Here is a 21193-nt window from a genome sequence, read left to right as displayed (position 1 = left end):
TTCAGGCTCGGGGTGTTGTGGGGAGGGATAAGCGTCTTCTCCAAGATTATGGTCAGGGTCACACACAGTCAAGAGACCAAGTCCCAGGCAGGGGGTTTGCATAATGCAGCTGCAAGAACTTCAGGTCAGGGTGAGCTGGGGATTATGAAATCATGTCATCAGGGTATGAACCATGAGGAAATACGGAGAAAATAAGTCATAAGAAAGAAGAGAAGACCTTGGACAGGGTGTGCAGCTGAGCCGCGTGCCTGCCCAATACAAACAGAAGTTTGAACCGGAGCATGCCTGGAATGTCACCACTTGTAAGATGGAGGCAGGGGGATCAGAACTTCAATGTCCTGGGCTTCATATCTCAAGTTGAAGTCTAGCCTGGGCTACAGGACTTCCTGTCTTAAAAATAACCTATCTGGTATAAACAAACATTTTTTTTCACATCTCAGGGAAAAAAATCAAGCCAAATCTATCAATCAATCAGCAACAAAGGTCTCTCTCTGTCTCTGTCTCTGTCTCTGTCTCTGTTTCTCTCTCTCTCTCTCTCTCTCTCTCTCTCTCTCTCTCTCTCTCTCTCTCTCACACACACACACACACACACACACACACACACATCAAGTCATCTGAAAATGTCACTATTTAAGGAAGACCTGTCTCTGTAGCCCAGGCTGGCCTCAAACTTTTGACATTCTTCCTGTTTCCACCCCCTGAGGGCTGGTATTACAGACGTGCGCTTACCACACTCAGTTTCATATGGTGCTAGGGGCTGAGCCCAGGGTCTCTCACGTGCTTGTGAAGCACTTTACCAACTGAGCCCCGTGTACTACTGTCCTTTGTTAGTTCTGAGACAGACACATTTCTTTGCCCAAGCTGGTCTCACACTCAATGTCCTCTGTCTCAGTTCCTCAGCTGTTGGGATTGTAAGTGTGGACCAACCATGTCTTGCTGATTTAAATACATTTCGTCTAAAAAAAATTGCTATGCAATGATAATGAGATGAAGTTTATTCCCAACTATGGGTCTCTTTGTTTTATTTTATTATTTTAGTTTTGAGACTATGGGTCACCTTTAAGGACATTGCACAGCCCTAGGGGAGGAGCGGGGCATACAGACTGCACAGGGAGAAAACAGCCCACAGAGTAGGAGAAGCCGGTCCTGGTTTTGCCCCCGGCCGAGCAATCGTGCCAGAATGCAGATGTTCTAGAATGTTCGTAGGATGCTCTTTCCCAAGCATCAGCCACCATAGCCCCTCCTCCGACCTGTGCCCCATTCTCACACCACCTGCACCACAAGCTGCTTTCATGTGAGGACCAATTCTTCCTTTTACTTTCTTCTATCTTTACTTTTCAGTTTATTTTTTTTTAAGATTTTATTATTTATATGTGAGTTTGTTGTGATTCTCTTCAGACACACCAGAAGAGGGCATCAGGTCTCATTACAGATGGTTGTGAGCCACCATGTGGTTGCTGGGATTTGAACTCAGGACCTCTGGAAGAGCAGCCGGTGCTCTTAACCGCTGAGCCATCTCTCCAGCCCCCTTTAGTTTATTTTTTTATCTATTTATATTTTTATATCCCAGTCGCTGCCTCCCCTCCCGGTCTCCCCCCTCACAGAGTCCCATCATCCCCTTCTCCTCTGAGAGGGTGGGGTCCCCATGGGTAACCCCTCACTGGGGTGCATCAAGTCCGCAGTCTTAGGCACACCCTCTCCCACAAGGTAGCCCTGTTGGAGAACAGATTCCACAGACAGGTAATAGCTTTAGGGACAGCCCCACTCCAGGTGTTGGGGAACCCACACAGAGACTGAACCGTACATCTGCTGCTACACATGTGCCGGGGGCCTCAGTCCAGCCCGTTGTATGCTCTTCAGTTGGTGACTCACCAACTCCTCCTTTTAACTTAATAAATTTATTCTAAAAGCCAGTCCTGTGGGAAGTTGATACTGTTCGATATAAATAGAAGATAGCCATTAAGATAACTGCAGTAAAACTGTACGAGAACAAAGTGTTGTATCGCCTTCTCTCTGAGTATCAAATTGCTGACCAACTTCTGGGACAGAAGCCACTCTTCTCTGTTGGGTGGGGACTGTCTTAGTTGGGGTTTTACTGCTGTGAACAGACACCATGACTAAGGCAAGTCTTATAAAGAACAACGTTTAATTGGGGCTGGCTTACAGGTTCAGCGGTTCAGTCCATTATCATCAAGGCAGGAGCATGGCAGCATCCAGGCAGGCATGGTGCAGGAGGAGCTGAGAGTTCCGCATCTTCATCTGAAGGCTGCTAGTGGAAGACTAACTTTCAGACACCTAGGAAGTGGGTCTGTTAGCCACACCCACAGCGACACACCTACTCCAATAGGTCACACCTCCTCCAATAGGTCACACCTGCTCCAATAGGTCACACCTGCTCCAGTAGGTCACACCTACTCCAATAGGTCACACCTGCACCAATAGGTCACACCTACTCCAATAGGTCACACTTGCACCAATAGGTCACACCTGCTCCAATAGGTCACACCTACTCCAGTAGGTCACACCTGCTCCAACAGGGCCACTCCTCCTAAGAGCGCCACTCCCTGGGCAGAACATATACAAACATCACAGGGACCATCAGATATCAGGGACGAGATTGTCACCCTGACACCCAAAGGAACAGTAGAATTAGGGAGGATCAAGAACACCCACATCTCTGGTACCACTTGCAAGGTTAAAGGTGCCTGTGGCTTGTGGAAAAGTCATGTGTGTTGAAAGTTTAGTCTCAGCTATTGATGCTGCTGAGAGGTAATTGGACCGCGAGGGTGTCAATTTCATCAATGGAGTAAGCCCATTGGTCTAGCCAGGACTGGGTGGGGCTGTTAGGTCTGAGAAAGTAGATTTCCGGGGGTGTGGCTTAGATCCTTCCCGTGACTCAGTTTCCTGGCTGCATTGATGTGAGAACAGTGTTGTTTGAGCCACGTTTGTCATGGTGTTCTGCCTTGCCGCAGATCCGTAGCAAGGTGAATGACCTCTCTGAAATCGTGAATCAGAATCAATCTTTCTCCTGTAAGTTGTTACCCTCGGGTAGCTTGTCACAATAACAGAACGCTGACATCCTTGAGTCTGACCACTCAGGAATTGCAGAACGCACTGGGTACGGTGAGGCTCATGGGTGCCGAGTTTTTATGTAATTATTTTGCAGCTATGGGTATTTTACCTGCATATATGTCTGTGTACCATGTCTGTAGTGTGGCAGAGTCCAGAAAAGAGCACTGGATCTCCTGGTCCAGGAGGTTGTGAGACACGTGATGGGATATTAGCCTGGTTTTCTGAAAGAGCAGCCAGTGCTTTTAACTTCTGAGTCACCACTACCAGACTGTTTGTCACAGATTTTTACAGCAAAAGAGAAACATGTTAAAATATACTAAAGAAGCACTCCAGGGGTCCACGCACACTTCCAAATGGCTGTTCCCAATGCAGTCATTTGTGGACAGCGTTAACTTCAAGTGACAGAATGTGCCAGCTCTCATGGCCTTGATATCATATGTCTCCCACAGCCTCATGCTTGTCTAGCTGTAATGGCGCAACTTTGGATGGTTCTAGAAACACAGGGCCACGTCGTCGGAAGGAAGCTGGTACCGGATATACCTTCCAAAGTGATGTACTGTGTGCTGGTCCCTCCCTTAATCTCTCTGCTTCCTGTCCACAATGAAGTGAACAGCCTCGGGCACACACTGCCACCATCAGGATGTCCAAGCTCATGGGGCCAAGTGACCCAGGACTGATCTATCTGAAATCACGACCCCAAGTGACCCTTGCTCCTTTAAGAATCTTCGCAGCTTTGCAACAGAACTAACCAGAACTAACCAACCAACCAACCAGGGGTACCCAACTCTTGTCTGGAGTGTTTTCCTGGGGCTCCCTCACACAGGTGTATGAAACCACCACCACGCCTGACATTAGCTTTCAGTTGTTGAGGAAGTGGAGTTGAGACTGTGTGGCATGTGGTTTCATGCTATCTGCCTTTAGCTCTGGGAATGGGCTGTGCTAACAGCTCCCTCCCAGCTTCCCTTGAATCCAAAGATAAAAGACACACACACACACACACACACACTTGTTCATTTTCAACTTGCCTTCTTGGCACAATTGCTGGGCACTACTATCTCCCTCCTGGAAAACTCGCCCTTACCATTACTCTTAGCTCCACTCCTCCCACCTGCCCTAACCTTAGTCAGTCAGTTGAATCTAGCCCTTGCTAAACATCTCTGACCACCTGCCTGTGGGAGCAGCCACAGCCCACTGCTCCTCCTGAGATCTCACATGATTGTCTGGTTCTCCTCTCCCCAAAGCATGATGAAGCCCCTCTCTTTCCTTGTGTCTCCTTTTTCCTCCAAGGACTTGGAAGTCCAGCCTGTACCTTCCACTCAGCAATTGGCCCGTGGCTTTCTTTACTGACAGATCGAGAACCAAGTGGGGAATAGGACTTCAGCATCAGAACTACCTTTACAGACTTTATGACCCTCACTACAGATGACACCGTTGCACCCCCTCTAGTGACCAGAGAGGGGGACATTCTTTTTATTTTCCTGAGAAAGGGTTTCCCCGTGTCTCCTTGGCTGTTCTGGAACTCCATCTGTAGACCAGGCTGGCCTTGAACTCATAGATCCATCTGCTTCAGCCTCCTGAGTGCTGAGATTAAACATATGAACCACCACACCTAAACAGACCATAGAGCAACTTTCTTGAGCATTTCGTATCCTGATAGCAGTGCATGGTATAAGATTCTTCTGGTGAAATGTCAACAAACATCTATTCACTCAAACAGGGCACTGTCGGACAGACCAAGAAATGACTCCTCCACCTAAGTCTAATTTAGTGACTCTGTGACTCTGTAAATTTATGTGGGTTGCTCACAGGAGTAGGGTAAGGGGGTTTGAAGAGCAACATGGGTGATTTAAAAGCAGCTAAATCGCTGACAATCCCACTTAGCCTTGGGGGCAACTCCTTGAAGCTGCTTACTTTACTTGTAGGCAGCTTAGGGTCCTGAGGGAAAAAAATTCTTTAGCTGTTGTTACAGGCTCTTTAACCCTGAGGAGAGACCCTGTGAATCTTGTAAGTTTCAGGAGTTTTCTGAGATGTCTGAGTTGGTTTTACAGAAGCAGGAAGCAGAGAGCAACTGTAGAAGAAACGTCTGGTCTAGAATCTTTGAGTATATGTTGGCGGCTGGGGATGGAACTGAGGGCCATGCATGTACTAGGCAAGAACTCCATGCTTAGCCACACCCTTGCCCCTCACTGGGGGACTCTGGCAAATGCTCTGGCAGACAGGATTCACCTTCTGAAGAGCCCAAAGTCTCCCAAAATAGCTCTACCACCATTTCAGATGGTGAGCCTGTTATGTGTATGTGTGTGGGGGTGGGGTGGGGGAATCTCGGGTTCAGATCACAACAACAGAAAGACATAACTTTCTTGTATGGAGAGAACCAGACATTGATGGATAAGACCTGCTGACCATTTCATGTGGTGAGAACTCTGCAGGCACAATGGTGGCTTAGAGTTTTATTTCTCTGTCTCATCACAGAAATTGAAGTATGTTCGGGTCTGAAGAAAGGTGTTCTCTCTCTCTCTCTCTCTCTCTCTCTCTCTCTCTCTCTCTCTCTCTCTCTCTCTCCCTCTCCCTTCCCCTTCCTCTCCCTTCCTCTGCCCCATCCTCTCTCTCTGTTCACGTGTATGGACTATCTTTTCTTTAAATATAAAAGGAAAAGTAAATCTTGACACTGCAGTTTCTTAGGACTTACAGGGCTCAGCCACATGGAATCTCCAACTTGGAGAACTTCCAGAAATCTCTCCTGGGTTCCCCTGAGGGTACTCATTAGCCATCCGAATGCTTCTGAGCCTAAAGCACCTTTTTTTTTTTTCCTGCCGCCCTGTGGTCTGTCCTCCTCCTCCACTCTGAGACGAGGTGTGCTGAATGGGACTCTTGCCAAAAGCTAATGGAGTTGGTCTTGTCATTCATCCAACCTCCTGCATACAGTTGTCAAGGCTTTTGCTTTGGAGGACTCAAAGCCAAATTGCACTAGCTGGAAAGAATCTTTTTAAAGGGAAAGGTGACTCTTGACACTGTGGCCTCTTGGGACTTTCAGGGCACAAATGCATGAGCCTAGATATTCCCATGTGAAGTGTATATGCACGGATATCCCATGCCCGCCTGGGTGTGGGGTGCTGGGTCTCAGGCAGGCTGGTGAATGGCTCTGGCTGTCAGTGATGAGAGATAGGTTAAACAGGATTTGAAACAGAGTGTAAACTGCGTGTGGTGGCTCACACCTAGGCTGGGAGACAGCTCAGTTGGTAAAATGCTTACTGTGTGTCTTAGTTAGGGTTTCATTGCTGTGAAGAGACACCATGACCACAACAACTCTTATAAAGGACAACACTTAATGGACTGGCTTACAGTTTCAGAGGTTTAGCACGCAGGCAGGCATGGTGCTGGAGGAGTTGAGAGAGTGTGTGTGCGCACACACACAATTAAAAGTAATTAAAACATCTCCTTAAAGCATCATTAAAGATTCTCCTTGGTGGTTTTATACGTGTAAGGCCTCTTTGTGTGGCACAGTCGTGGTCCCTCATGGGCTCATGTTTTAAATGTCGTGCACTTAGTATATGGTGCTCTTGAAGGCTGTGGAGACTTTTGGAGGCAGGGTCTGGCTTGAGGAAGGAGACTACTGGCCGGGTGAACCCTAGCAGGTGATTCTTAGCCTTGAGTATTGACCTCTGCTTCCTGATCCTCTATAATGTGAGGACAGACACACGCACATGCACACACACACACATGTGCACGCACACACCAAGCAGATCTGCCATATCTTCCCTCCTGTAGTGTGAGGGACTCCTCCCTCTTGCTCACTCTCTCTCTCTCTCTCTCTCTCTCTCTCTCTCTGACACACACACACACACGTACACACACATATGCACACACCCAACAGATCTCTCTCTTTCTCTCTCACATACACACACACACACACACACACACACACACACACACACACACACACACAGAGTCAACATTGATAACACAGCCACTCCAATGTAAGTTTAAGGGGAAGGTTTTCACATCACAGCACAGTGCAAAACAAAACAAAACAAAACAAAACCAGGTAGATGGTGCCTGAAGACACAACCAAAAACTGTCCTCTGACATCACATGTGCTCACATGCAAATGTACATCAGCACATGTATGTGCATGCACATACATGCGTAGCCCAAAAAAGCAATCAAGCAAGCAACTGAAAACCATTCCAGGTACCATCACTAACTTGGCTATTTTAAACTACACTTCCCAGAATTCCCTTCACCCAAATGGTAGTCTTTCCCTTGATCCTCCTTCAGGCTTTCCAACTATGAGTGTAGTTTGTGAACTTGGCCATCTGATTGCTCCAGCAGGACACCCACACTGTTTGTTTGTTGTATAGATACTGAAGTGTCCTAGGCCAGAGGCCTGACTATGGGTCCAGACTAATCCAGGTCTTGCTCCGGACAGGAAAAATGAATGATCAGGACAAGAGAGTTCATCAGCATAGGGACTGCAGAAAGTCAAGAGCACAGGGGTCCTCTGCTGTGAGCTCACAGGCCAGATAAGAGTCCTACAGACCTGGACTGTTAGCTGAGTTTGGTCAGACAGGGCCTTTTCAAGATAAGTTGTTGCCTAGGGGTAATTTAGGCTCCAGGCACAGGGCTTTGATTCATCACACCCATTGCTCCTGAGATCCCCGTGAGAGCAGAAGAGATTGCCTGAGAAAGATGAGTCTCAGACCCAAGGAGCAGCTGGCGCTTAAATAACAGCCACCTCTTGTGCCTTGTTACAACACTCTAAGGTCAAAGGCAACATAAACTGACTGAAGTGGCCAGCTCAATTCATCCTGCTGGCTCTAGTTTGCACGTGTGGGTTCTAAGTCGCTCTTCACTGTCCCTGATCACACCTGCCTGATCTGCTCTACGGGCTTTGAACTCCAGCACCATCCCAGGGGCCACAGCTTCAAAGAGTCTCACTAGCTCCAGGACTTGTTCAAGGCTAAACTGTGCATCTACCTGTGTATGTATAGTGTATATATATGTGTGTGTGTGTAGAGTGTATATATTTATGTGTGTGTATATATGTGTGCATGTGTGTATATGTGTATATAGTGTGAATAAATGTGTATATATGTGTGTGTATGAGTGTATAGTGTGAATAAATGTATATATATATATATCTGTGTGTGTATATGTGAGTATATAGTGTGAATAAATGTGTATATATGTGTGTGTATGAGTGGATAGTGTGAATAAATGTATATATATATTTGTGTGTGTATATGTGAGTATATAGTGTGAATAAATGTATATATATGTGTGTGTGTATATGTGAGTGTATAGTGTGTATAAATGTACATATGTGTGTGCATGTGTATGTGTGTCTATGTTCATAGTATGTATATACTTGTACATATAGGTATTATATATGCATGTGTGTGTCTGTGAATAGTGTGTATATATGTATGTATGGGTTTGTGTATAGTCTGTATAATATGTGTCTTCATGTGCAGAGTGTATGTATACTTGTACACATATGTGTACATAAATATGTGTGTGTATCTGTGTATAGTGTATATATATAGTGTGTGTGCACGTATATTTCTGTGTCTAGCATGACTATATATGTGTATACATGTTTATCAGCACATATTGTATTGTATATATATTGTTTGTATCAGTTTAGTGTGTATATGTGTGTGCATGTTTGTATCTGTATATAGTGTGTATATATATGTGTGCATATGTGTGTCTGAGTATAGAGTGTGTGTATGTGTGTGTGTGTGCGTGTGTGTGCGTACACATCTGTGTGCATGTATCTGTGTGTGAATTAAAGATTAAGCTTTGCTAATACAGACTTTGGTATTCAGAATGGCTCAGAAGAACAGAGAACAGAGTTTCACTGGGGGTGGAGCTCAGTGGTAGAATGTTTGCCTAACATGAATTCCTGGGTCCCATCCCCAGCATCATCAGAGGAAGAGGAGGAAGAAAGAAAGGAGAAGAAAGAGGAGGAGGAGGAAGAGGAAGAAGAGGAGGAGGAAGAGGAAGAAGAAGAGGAGGAAGAAGAGGAGGAGGAAGAGGAGGGCAGAAAAGAGGAGAAAGAAGAACTTATAGATGAGCCTTGAGCTCCCTGGGACTGCTCTCTGACCTAATTAGATTCAAAGGAATTCATTCTTTCATTACCCCATTTCCAGTGAGAAGGAGAACGGCAATGGCCCATGGCAGGAATGTGGCTAATTGTTACTCAGTCACTGGTAGTTTCCTGTGTCAGGATCCTGTAGATCACAGGTTTTGTGTGACAGAGTTTTACCCCCACAGGACACCTCAGTAGAAGTGATATATGGGGGCCTGGTCTCACCGTGCAGAAGAGTTGAGGGACAAAAATGGTGAGCTCAGAGCTTTAAGGGTCCAGCTCAAGTTCTCCCAGCCAAGAACTAACCAGCAGACCCAGGCCTGCTTAGCTTTGGGGAACCAGGTGAGGTCAGGGACATATGCCCAGGAGCTCCATAAGGGATCTGAAGCTCCCTATAGACTTTCTACATGAACTGTGTTTCCCAGAGTCACTGGTTATGGGTTTGAATAACAATGGCCCCCACACGCTCATGTATTTTAATGCTTAGTCACCAGAGAGAAGTGGGGCTTCTTGGTAGGATTGAAAGATTAAGGTTTGGTGATAAGGAATTCGATACAGACCAAGAGATGTGGCCTTGTTGAAGGAAATGTGTTGCTGTTGTGAGGCCGTTAAGGTCTCAAAAACCCCTGCCAGTCCCAGTCTCTCTCCCTCTCTCTCTCTCTCTCTCTCTCTCTCTCTCTCTCTCTCTCTCTCTCTCTCTGCTCATGGATCAGGACATAGCTTCCAGCTATGGCTCCAGCATTATGCCCTGACACTGATGATAATGGACTGACCCCCTTTAAACTGTAAGCCAACCCCCCCCCCATTAAATGTTTTCTTTATGTGTTGCCAGGGGTGTGATGTCTCCTCCCACTGACTTAAGACAGCTCTGAAAAGCAGACACCAAGTCTGATTTTTAGGATGGTTCACTTACAACAAAACGTGAGCTTCCAAGCTTACATATGCCCTTTGTCAAAGTCTGGGCCTGGGTTGAGAGGAGATGTGATCCTGCCTGAAGCATGGGGGCCACAGGATCAGATTCCAACATTCCTGGTGTCTTACTTAGCTACTGTATATTGTTGCTGGGAAGAGACACCTCAATAGAGGCAACTTAAAAGAGAAAACATTTCATCAGGGCTGGCTTACAGCCTCGGAGGGTTAGTCCATCACCATCGTGGTGGGGAGCATGGTGGCAGGCAGGTAGGCATGGTGCTAGAGCAAGTCACTCACATCCTGACCTGGAAATGTTGAGGGCAGAGAGAGGGAGAGAGGGAAGAGAGAGGCAGAGGGTGGGATGAAAGTGGCTAGTCACTTAGTCACCAGGATCTTTGGAAACGAGGGCCATGTTGATGTGAATGGCCAGTGCTGCTGCCAAGGGCCATGTCTGGGTCTGCAGTCCTCCTACAGCCAGGGTTGGATTGGTGTATGTGGCCCATGTTACTACCCAAGGTCATGCGGATGTCTATGGTCTGTGCTGCTGCTTTAAGCCATGTTGATCTTTTTGGTCCATGCTGCTACTGAGGGCTGTGATGGGTCCACGGTGCTGCTGCAGCTGGGGGGTCGTGTTAGTGTTCATGGCCCTGTTGCCACTGAGGGTCAGGCCAATGTCCATGGTGTATGCTGCTGCCTGGAGCCATGTGGTTGACTCTAGTCCGTGCTACCACCTGATGTCATGTTGATGTCCATGGGCTGGGCTGCCACAGGGGACTACATTGGTGTCATGATCCATGTTGTCCTGGAGGCCATGTTGATGATGTCCATGGCCCATGCTACAGCAGAGAGCTGTGTTGATGTGCGTGGTCTGTACTGCCATCAGAAACTGTGCCGAGATCCGTGCGGCTCACGCTGTCACCAGAAACCATGCTCCCACAGACTGAAAAGGCAAGGAAGGTACTTTAGCAGTGGCATTGATGACCACAGGTGCACAGTTGAGAAAGAGGGACATGAATGGCTTCTGTGATGATCCCTATTCTCACCCCACCCCCCAAAAAGAAACAGTCTAGACAGAGAGCCGTGAAAGAGAACCCTTTAAAATTGTGACAAGAATGCTGAAGTGTATCTCTTCATAGGTCTTGGCTCCTAGAGGGGATGTGAGTGGGGAAGGACCTGCTTTTCTTTAAGGGGCTGACCACTGGGAGTTTGACCATGCTTCAGTGAGTGTATAGACAACACAAATTGAACCTTCTCCTTCTCCCCTCCTTCTTTTGAGAGATGGAGGTCATAGTGGTGGTGGGCGGACCTGGGAGGACAAGGACGTGAGTGTGATTAGGGTGCATGATGTGAAGTTCCTAATCAATGAAACTAATATTTTGAAAGAAAAAAAAAAGAAAAAGAAAAAAAGGACGGAAAAAACCCTTAAAGTCCACTCCCAGTGACACAATCTGCAACAAGGCCACACCTCCTAATTCCTCCCAAACGTTCCACCAACTAGGGACCAAGCATTTAAAACTATGAGCCCATGGGGGCCATTCTCATCCAAACCACCATTCCTGGGGATCGCAAACCTCTAGATCCTTTTTCCTTTTTTTGGAGAAGTTTTTTTCCATCCGCACATGCAGGTGTGCCTTCCATTGCCTGGAGCTGCTGGGGCAGTTTTCCTGCAGTGGTTGCTTTGTGGGGTGCAGCTGATGCTCCCGGGAATCCCTATTACTTCTTCTCAGACCTGCTCCTAGACTTCAGGCTCAACCGAACTCAGAGGCTGAGAGAGACTCAAATGATGGTGACTTTGTGGTGACGTAGAAACTTTTAATCCCAATCCGTGGTTTCTACCCCACCTTTGACTATTTCATTCCGGATAAAAGACACACGCAACCTTTATATTCATAACAAGCCTTAAACAGCACAAGAGCTGGGCAGATGTCTACCCTCTATGTTACTAAAATCTATTTCCTGTTGATAACCTCGAGTTATTACTTACTAAGTTTTATCTGGGCTGCTCTTAACTTCGGTTGGCCAGTCCTCAGGCCACATTTTCATGACTCACCCAACCCACAGCAGCTTCTCCATTAGCCTCCTTCTCCCTCCTGGTTCTCCTCTGATTCCCCAAGCCCAGAAACCCTAAACCCTGCCTATGTCTCTAATGTCCAGCCATTGGCTGTTGAAATCTCTATTTACCAATCTGAAATAATTTGTGAGCATGGTTACATAGCTTCTACCTGTGGACTCGCTTGTCTCTGGGGCAGCCAGTCTCAAGGAACCAATATTAGCATTAGAATACAAGCAGGGCAGGCCAAACCATTATGTTGTGTGCAGGGGGTGGTTCCAATACTAAGGTCCTGTTCCCCAATTGGTTCTTGATCAATCTATAAAAATGCCAAGGGCCAATTGCTTGGTGGAAGGAAAGAGACGGGACTTCCAGGTCCCTGTAGGTAGGCTAAGAGATGTAGGAAGAGGAAGGGCGACTTCACCAGGCTTCAGAGGGAGAAAAGGTGACCAGCCACGTGAGATCTCAGGTGGAGAGGCCATAGGCTGCTTCCCCAGGCAGGAGATTAGCAACTCAACTAAGCTGAGGGCAGTTTTGGGGTTGTTGAACAAGGAGAAGGTAGCCAGGATGCTAGGCTAATGGCAGATTAAGAGGTGCTGAGCCAAGAGTACTGGGAAGGGCATGTTAGCCCAGGGAGATTAGAAGCACCCAGAAATTGAGCCAATAAGGCAGGTTGATACTGAGCTACGTGTGTTTTCATCCACAGATCCAATATTCGCTGGGCAGGGGCTGGTAGCGCCGTACACCTGGAGCTTAAGACGTGGTAGTAGGATCTACATGCTACAATTGTTAGATTCACTTATGCCTACACTCCAGAATGGTTAAGGGGCCACTTTCCACTCTGGGGCTTAGAAGTAAATGTATGAAGTGACTCACAGGAGTCTTTGACCAGCTCTGCAGTGGTCCCTGTAGGTCAGAAATTCTAATAAAATGACACCATTGAACTGGAATTTCTATGTTGGGAGGTTGTGTGTGTGTGTGTGTGTGTGTAGGTGTGAGTGCACATGTATATGTGAGTGTGTGTGTGTGGATGCATGTGTAGGTGTGAGTATGGAGGTCAGAGGCCAACACTGGGTGCCATTCCTTAGGAGCTGTTCACCTGTTTCTAGGGTTTTTTTGTTTTTTGTTTTATTATATTCATGGCCGGGTGTGGTGGTGCACACCTTTAACCCCAGCACTTGGGAGGCAGAGGCAGGAGGATCTTTGTAAGTTTAAGGCCAGTCTGGTTTACATAGCAAGTTCCAAGCCAACAGGGATATATAGTGAAACCTTGTATCTTAGTAAAGGTACAAGGCAGCAGGAGGAGAAAGACACTGGGCATTTGAAATCTCAAAGCCTACCCTCAGTGACACACTATCTCCAACTAAGGCCACACCTACTCCAACAAGGCCATACTTCCTAATAGTGCCATTTCCTATGGGCCTATGAAGACCATCTTCATTCAAACCACCTGTCTCAAAAAATGTTGTATTTGTAGGAGAGAGAGAGAGAGAGAGAGAGAGAGAGAGAGAGAGAGAGAGAGAGAGAGAAAGAGTGTGTGTGTGTGTCTGTGTCTGTGTCTGTGTCTGTCTGTCTGTCTGTCTGTCTGTCTGTCCTCTATGGGTCAGAGGACAGCTCTCTTTCCACCTTCACGTGGGTGCCAGAGGTCAAACTCAGGTCATTAGCATCACCCAGCACTTTATCCACCAAGTCATTTCTCCAGCCCTGAGAATTTTAAGTGGAAAAGTGTGTTTGGAGTCTGAGAGATCAAGGGTGGTTGTGGTACTCTGCTGACTGATTTGTTTACTTAGTTATATGAGACAGGATTTCACTGTGTAGCCCTGGCTGGCCTGAGAGCTCACAATGTAGACCAGGCTGGCCTCGAACTCACAGATCTGCCTGCCTCTGCATCCTGGGTGCTGGGATTAAAGGTGTGCAACCACTGTGCCATGCCGTGTGGCGTTTCATTGCAGAGACAAGGAGAACAGGTTCCTACAGGGAGTGGCGAAGCCAGAATAGCAAGATAAGCACTCTGACTCACAGGTGCAGTTGGCATCCGTGGGCTTACGTGCGATTCCTAGAAAGGAAACACTTCATCCGAAGGGGTGGGTTCCGGGTCCAGAGTCTTGAAATACAACCCAAACCGCAGAGCCAGAATCAGAGCCTCCAGTCATTTCCCACACTTGGATGTGTGACTGGAGAAGAGGCTGGGTACCTGTGAGGAAGGAATTTGGGATGCTGCCAAAATGTCATGCTGTCTGCCTCTCTCTCGGATACTGTTTCTCCAGATAGAGCTGCAGGCGTATTCAGAGGAACTATGCAGTGGAGAGAGAGAAATGATTCAGCTTTCCAAAGATTACTACACTCAGGGCCTCTTATTCCCAGGGAGTCAAGTGTCACTGTGGCCTGTTGGCGGGGAGGGGCACTGGGGAGCAGTGGGGGGATGGGTAGGGAAAACCTACCTTACAGAATCCCTGAATCCACTCTGTGGTTATTTTCACACACACACACACACACACACACACACACACACACACACACACAGTTTTTTATGAGGGAGATGTCCCCCCCCCCATAGTCTCAGACATTTGAATAATTTGGTCTGCAGTTGGTCATGCCCTTTGGGGAAGACTTAAGAGGTAAGCCCTTGCTGGAGGAAGGATGTCCCCGGAGCAGGCTTTGATTGTTTAAAGACTTTGGCTATTCCCAGTTTGCTCTCTCAGCTCCGTGCTTGCACTTCAGGATGTAAGCCTTCAGCCTCCTGTTCCTGCTGCTCTATCTCTGTTCCACCATTAAGGACTCTGACCCTCTGGAACTGTAAGCTCAAATAAGCTCCTTTTGTTGTTAGTCACAAAGGAAATTGAATTCTCTGAACTCCCAAAGACAATCCAAATATCCAGCAATGAGCTCAACCTGGGCTACAGGAGGATTTCTGTGGGTCTCCCCACTCTCATGAATCTTTGCCCAATACTGTCCACAAAGGCAGTGGAAGCAGAAACATCAAACAGGGGGTTCAGAAGCCCTGTGAGTATGCACGCTGAGTAAATCACACGGGGTCCCACAGTGGGGAAGCATTTCAGAAATCTCAGGTGATGGCTGAACAGGTTTTGTCACGTCAGAGGAAATTGCTCCTATAAACTAATTGAGTCTGTGAGACACGTCTCAGGCAGAGGCCCTCCCCTGAGGGCTTAGAACTCCTGGCCAAGGTGGAGGAGGAGAAACCCTGCTAACAAGGGAGTCCTGCCTTACTTGCTGAGCTCCAGAAGGCTACCCAGTCAATGGTAGGTTGGATAGCCTTAACTTTACCACAGATTCCTGGTGGTTAGATAAAAGCCAGCATTCCTCAGGAACTTGGCAAACTGGTCCCCATCTACCAGAAGGTATCCTTTCCCTCACCTCTAGCAGAAGCAAACCAAAGAGCATGCTGGCCTCCTGGCTCCCTCAGTATCACAAGTGCCTGCTACACATTTCAACGTCCATGCTGGCTTCCTAGCCCTTCTCACCCCTCCCCCACCTTAACTCCCCTAGCTTCCTGTGGGCTTCTCTTCCCACAACAACTCATATAACCCTGATATTCTCAATATGCGCTCTCTCTCTCTCTCTCTCTCTCTCTCTCTCTCTCTCTCTCTCTCTCTTCCTGCTTCTCTTACTATTTTCTCTATTCTCTCCCCCCCCGCCCCGTTCTCCCCTTTCTCACATATATCCCTGGCCTCATCCAGTCTACTGGCCATGCTCCATCCGCTTCTTTCTTGCTCTGCTCTGGACTCTTCCAGTGCCTCTGTTCGCTCATAGCTACAATGAACCTTTCCTCATAACCATGCAGGGGAATAGCCATGTCATCATCAGTTTATGCTTCTATAAGTTGCCTTGGTCATGGTGTTTTATCACAGCAGTAGAAAGGTAACACACACACACACACACACACACACACACACACTTGGCGGGGGAGCAAATAAATAAATGCAGAAAGACTGCCACATTGGTCCCTTGACTGGTGCAGTGAGGGATGTTAGGATGGGAAGGGACAGGTGAAGAAGCCATTCCAGTGCTCTCCATGCACAAACACGGCAAACCAAAAACCTGGTGGGACTGTGCATATTGGTGCCACCATGAGGGACTGGAACCAGTTGGTGAGTTTTCACAAGCAAGTCAGCTGGGATTCTGATGAGCGTTTACAACCCAAGGCCTCTGAAGAGCAACCAATGCCCTTAACTGCTGTGCTGACCCTCGGGCCCCTCTCCAGAGAGTTCTGATAGGAAAAGATAGCTTTGAAGGTGAGTGAATGTAGGAGTTTGCTTCTAAAGAGTACACACATCCCTTAGGGTCCAACCCAAGGTACTTTCACATATGGACACTTTCCAGGTGTGGTGGATCAGCTTGCCATGTGTGTATGTGTGTGTGTGTGTGTGTGTGTGTGTGTGTGTGTGTGTGTGATCTGAAACTGATCAGTATAAACTATGAATTTTGAATGTTGGTCCCCTGCTCCAAGACATCAGCTTACGGTGACATTCTCACATAGTGCTGGATAGCAACATGAACCTGGAATGACGGGTGGCCATTTTAGGCTGAGAATATGCTGTCCTTTGAACACCTGGACACAGCTGTACATGAATCGAAATATCCCCACACATTATGAATTACGCATAGCAGCAAGTTCTGTCTCTGTCATTTAAGTCTGTTTGAACTGGGCTTTCTAACTGTCGCCATACAGCTAGAAAGAATAAAAGACCCTACACCTTCTTCACGGATGAAGCGTGTTTGAGTTCTAGCATAAGACAGGGAGCTGGGGACAGTGTTAACAGTGGCCAACTTTATTGATCGCTTCCTGCATATCAGTGCTTTTTAAACATCAAGGAGTCTCTTACCATCCCGGAACAATCCTCGGAGCTGGTTTCTAAAGAGCCAAAGGTTCCTTCCCCCTACCCCACTGTCTTAGGGCTTTTATTCCTGCACAAACATCATGTCCAAGAAACAAGTTGGGGAGGAAAGGGTTTATTCAGCTTACTTTTCCACATTGCTGTTCGCCACCAAAGGAAGTCAGGACTGGAACTCTAGCAGGTCAGGAAGCAGGAGCTGATGCAGAGGCCATGGAGATGTTCTTACTGGCTTGCTTCCCCTCCTGTCCCAGCTTGCTCAGCTTGCTCTCTTACAGAACTGGCGACCCCCAGCTCAGGAACGGCACCCCCACAATGGGCTGGGTCCTCCCCCCCTTGATCACTAATTGAGAAAATGCCTTACAGCTGGGTCTCATGGAGGCATTTCCTCAAGGGAGGCTCCTTTCTCTGTGATAACTCCAGCTTGTATCAGGTTGACACACAAAACCAGCCAGTACACCCAGCCCACGCCCAGGAGCAGGCAGGAGTTTATAAAATAGCTCGACTTTACAAGGCCTAGGCAGAGGACCAGGAGAAGCCACGACACTGGACATTTCACAACGTACAAATAGAAGTTTACTGGCTTTTTGGGCTCCTCCCTGGGTTTTCTTCCCCCTCAACTTCTGAAGCTTTACTGGAGCGAGCGTGATGAGGGCAGGACTTGCATTAAGGCACTCTGGTAGCTGTCAGGATGGCTGGACTCACAGCATGAGGTCCATCTCAGGTGGGTCATTAAGTCCTGCAGTATAAACCACCCCGTGCCCTCAGAGGTGTTTCATTAGCACCCCGTGTCGTTAGACACATCTTACCTAAAGCTCCGGGAAGCACCATATAATATTACTAAGGATATGGGTTTATTCCTATGAGTTCTTAATCTCGTGAGTAATAGAATTTTAAAACCTGGAGTAGCAGCACACACCTAAAATCTCAATACTCCAAAGGCAGTGGCAGATAGACCTTTGAGTTTGAGGCCTGCCCAGTCTACAGAGAGAGTTCCAGGACAGCCAGAGCTCGTTACACAGAGAAACCCTGTCTTAAAAAACACAAAACAACCTCCCCCACCCCACACACACCCCAAAAAATTAAAATGGATGAAGATGGGAGCTGGAAGACTATTTATTTGAGTTTAGAAAAAAGTACAACAGGGCAGATGTAAATCTCGGTGGCTGTCTCCAAAAGATAATCATTGTGAACTGCAGATGTGGGGACGAAGAGAGAGAAAGCCTCCTTCCCAGAGTATCAGGGAAAGCGTGGTCAGGTGGCGGAAAAAAGTGATCAAAAGAAAAACAGGGAAGTAACTGTGAGAAGTTCGGGCAGGCGAAAGCACAGGCAGGCGAAGAGGTGCTGCACCGCAAGTGTCGACCGGCGGAGGGATGCTTTGTAGGATATATAGTATCACATGGCTGAAATACAGCTACCTTCCTAGGATACTTCTGAAGTTTGAAGGCCAGGCTCTCTCCTGGCAGCCTGAGTTAGTAGCTCTCCAGAGTGCTCTAACAGAGACTGACAAGAGCATCTGTCATGCATCCCGGGAATCACCCCGTGTGACTGGCTCAGCATAAACCCCCCAGCGTGGCCCGCATGTTAGCATTGGCAGTCTTGTCCCTTCTTTTTCACCCTGCTACCTACTACCTTGTTTCCTCTTGGCATAGGAGTTCCTTCTGTAGCTGCTATTCATTCTATGAAACGCTGTTCCTCATATTTCTTTTCTTTTCTCTTTCCTTTTCTTTCCTCCCTTCCTCCTCTTCTCCACCACCTCCTCCTTGTCCATCTCCTCCTCCTCCCCCTCTTCCTCCTCCTTTTTGAGACAGAATCTTGCTATATAGGCCAGGAAGGCCTCAGGCTTATGATTCTCCTGCCTCGGCTGTTCAAGTACTGGAATGACAGATGTATTTCACCACATTTGGATTTCCCAACATCCTGTTGTTGTTGTTGTTATTGTTGTTGTTGTTGTTGGTGGTGGTGGTGGTGGTGGTGTGTGTGTGTGTGTTTATTCTTGCATGTGGTAAACAAAGGTCAATGACAGGTGTCTTGCTCAATCATTCTACACATTTTCGAAAAGGATTTATTTTTTCATGTATGTATATGTCTGAGTATATGTCTGGACATCACACGCGTGTAGGTACCTAGAGTTAAAGACAGTTATGAGCTATCCAACGTGGGTGCTAGGAACTGAACTCTGGTCCTTTGAAAAAGCAGCAGTAGTTGTCTTAGTTAAGACTTCCTTTGCTACCATGAAACACCATGGATGGTTAAAGCGAGTCTTAAAAGAAAGGGTCTATTTGGTTTACACTTCCATATCACAGTCCGTCAATGAAGGAAGTCAGGTCAGGAACTCAAGCAGGGCAGGAACCTGGAGGCAGGAGCTGATGCAGAGGCCATGGAAGGTACTGTTTACTGGCTTGCTCAGCCTGCCTTCTTATAGAACCCAGGACCACCAGACCAGGGGTGGCACCACCCACAATGGGCTGGGCTCTCCCTCATCAGTCACTAATTAAGAAAATGCCCCACAGGCTTGCCTACAGCCTGATGTTTAAGAGGCATTTTCTTAATCCAGGTTCCCTCCTCTCAGATGACCTTAGCTTATGTGAGGTTGATGTAACACTTTCCAGCACAAGTGGCCCCTTGTAACACATCACCATTAACATGCAGCCTGTCCTTTCTCATTCATCCCATGGTCTCACACGAACAGCCTAAATAAAAGTCCCCCAGACTTCCCAAACTCAAACACATTAAAAGTTCAGACCCTTTAAATTATCCAGTCTCCTAACAAACCCCAAATCTCTTCTAAAAGTTCAAAATCTCTCAACCATGGGCCTACAATCTTGGCACCAAGGGGCTTGGGTCACTTCTCCAGTACAGCTCCCAGCTTGTTTTTAGGCTCTGGCTGGCTTCACTCCACCACTGCTGCTATTCTTGGTGGTCATTCCACAGTATTGGCATCTCCAATGCTTAGGTCCCTTGCTACAACTGAGCCACACTCTTACCAGTAGCTTCTCCTGGGCTCTCTTCAGAGACTCCAGCCCTGCCACATAGTGCCAAGCCTCGGCTGTTCTCTATGACCCCTCATGCCTTTAATGTCTGCACCAGCTAGATGACTCTTTCACTACCAAGTTCAGGTGCCAGCATGAGGTACAATCTTGGCCACTTCCGGAACACAGTGTCTGGATGCTGATCCTGAGGAAACACCTCCAAGAAAACTTCACCTCAATGGTGCTTGTCTCTTCTTAATCACAGTTGATTCTTCAGCCCCAACTGATCAGCATCCATTGTCCCAGTAAAGCAAGTAAAGTTTGACCTATGTGGCTCTGGTCTCTTGTTAATCACAGCTACAGCTGACCAGACACCACAGCATCTTCACATAAAAGGCCATGTAGAGTCTTGGCTCCCCTCTGAAACTTCAGAAGCCAGACCTTCACTGCTCTCAATATTCTTATCGTCAAACCTCTGACAGAACAGCCTACTGAGCTCTCAATACTTAAAATTCCCAAAGCTCCCAAAATTTCCAAGTCCTTTTACAATCCTCCCCAAAACAGTATGGTTATGCCTGTCACAACAATACCCAACTCCTGGTACCAATTTATCGTCTACGCTTATTTTAGTTAGAGTTACTATTGCTGCAATAAAACACCATGACCAAAGCAACTAGGGAAGGAAAGTGTTTACTTGGATTACTGTTCCATATTATGGTTCATCCCTGAAGGAAGACAGGACGAGAACTCAAGTAGGGGAGAAACCTGGAGGAAGGAACTGATTAGAGGCCATGAAGAAGTGCTGCTTACTTACAAGCTTACTCCTTGTGGCTTGCTAAGCGCACTTTCTTATAGAATCCAGGACCACCAGGAATGGCACCATCCGCAATAGATTGGGCCCTTCCCACATCAATTAAGAAAATGTCCTACAGGCTTGTGTACAGCCTGAATTTACAGAAGCATTTCCTTAGTTGATGTTCCCTCCTATCAGGTGAGTTTAACTTGTGTCAAGCTGACATAAAACTATCTGTTGTGGGGTATCCACAGAGAAGACTGCTTGGACATCAGTTAAGCTAATACAAAGTCTTTATTAGCTGGCTGGTGCCTGCACTGGGTTTCAAGATCCCAGTGTAGCCCAAAGCCTTTCTTAGGGTGAACTTTTAAGCACAAAAAACATTATCCTGAGTTGACACACTTCAGCTAACAAGAACAGTTAGCCAGAAGCAGAACTACAGAAGCC

The sequence above is a fragment of the Rattus norvegicus genome, chromosome 1 (assembly GCF_021556685.1).
Source record: "Rattus norvegicus strain SHRSP/BbbUtx chromosome 1, alternate assembly SHRSP_T2T, whole genome shotgun sequence".
Lineage (NCBI taxonomy): Eukaryota > Metazoa > Chordata > Mammalia > Rodentia > Muridae > Rattus > Rattus norvegicus.
The sequence above is the reverse complement of the archived record's forward strand: the minus strand, read 5'-3'. Positions refer to the sequence as shown.